The sequence below is a fragment of the Cebus imitator genome, unplaced genomic scaffold (assembly GCF_001604975.1).
Source record: "Cebus imitator isolate Cc_AM_T3 unplaced genomic scaffold, Cebus_imitator-1.0 Scaffold34, whole genome shotgun sequence".
Lineage (NCBI taxonomy): Eukaryota > Metazoa > Chordata > Mammalia > Primates > Cebidae > Cebus > Cebus imitator.
Genome location: NW_016107349.1, coordinates 426,569 through 427,509, shown reverse-complemented (window position 1 = coordinate 427,509; position 941 = coordinate 426,569). Strand labels below are relative to the sequence as shown.

Genomic DNA, 941 nt, shown 5'->3' with positions numbered 1-941 from the left:
CTCCCTAGGTTTGAATGCAGAGTCCTGTTGCCTGAGTTGACCGTGCTCTCACCTTGAATGTAATGGCAGGTTTCCATGGGCTTCCAGCACCTCCTCTGTGCCCAATGGGGCCTGGTCCTGGGGACAACAGCAGGGGTGAAGAGGGAGTGACAAGCTGTCCCTAAAGAGCCAAGTGATATTGAGTGCATGGGTAAGAGAACAGCATGATCTGTGGGTACACACAGGCCGTGGGAGGCTGACAGGGAAGGATATGGCTGGGCCCTTGGGGATGCATGAGACACATAGAGCCTGGTGCTCAAAGACACTAACGGAGAAACAAGGGTGTGTGTGATACACTGACAGCTTCTAAAGTGTGCCCCAAGGCAGGTGCCCGAGCTAGTCCACAGCCAAAACAGATGTGTGGTATTGATCCCTCCAGGGGTAGGTGAGGCAGCACCACAGACTGAATGCTCACCCAGCATCAGCATCACGCATCCTAATTCTCCTTCCAACGGGGTTGTATCTACTTTTTAAAGATGCGGAGATTCAGTAATGTTTTTGCAGACATGCTAGAGCTAGTGGATGGCAGGAGCTCCTATCTCTGCTAGAGGGTGTCTGTCTCAGTCAGTTTGGTGTTGCTATAACAGAATGCCCAAGATGACATGATTTATAAAGAAAAGAGGGTTTTCTGTCAAAACCTGAAAAGCCTGCTAGACAAATTCTAAAAGAGCTGTAACACTTATGAAAAGAGGTTGATTTGGCTCATGGTTCTGGAGGCTGGGAAGTCTGGGAAGCATGGTGCTGGCTTCTCGTGAGGGCCTCGTGCTACACCCTCACGTGGCCGAGAAGCAGCAGGGGAAGCAGGCATGTGCAAGAGACCAGCCACGAGAGGCCGTCTCAGCCTGCCACAACCTGCTCTTGTGAGGGTGAGTCCATTCCCTTGAGAACTAACCCAGTCTGCG

The 941-nt window shown here is 51.8% G+C and overlaps 1 non-coding gene across 1 annotated transcript; it reads right to left on the bottom strand.

Annotated features, from left to right (window-relative positions):
- Positions 1-658: 658 nt before the first annotated feature.
- LOC119470559 lies at positions 659-720 on the bottom strand. The gene has a single exon (XR_005199473.1). It is a non-coding gene; the product is annotated as a U7 small nuclear RNA (small nuclear RNA).
- Positions 721-941: the final 221 nt, after the last annotated feature.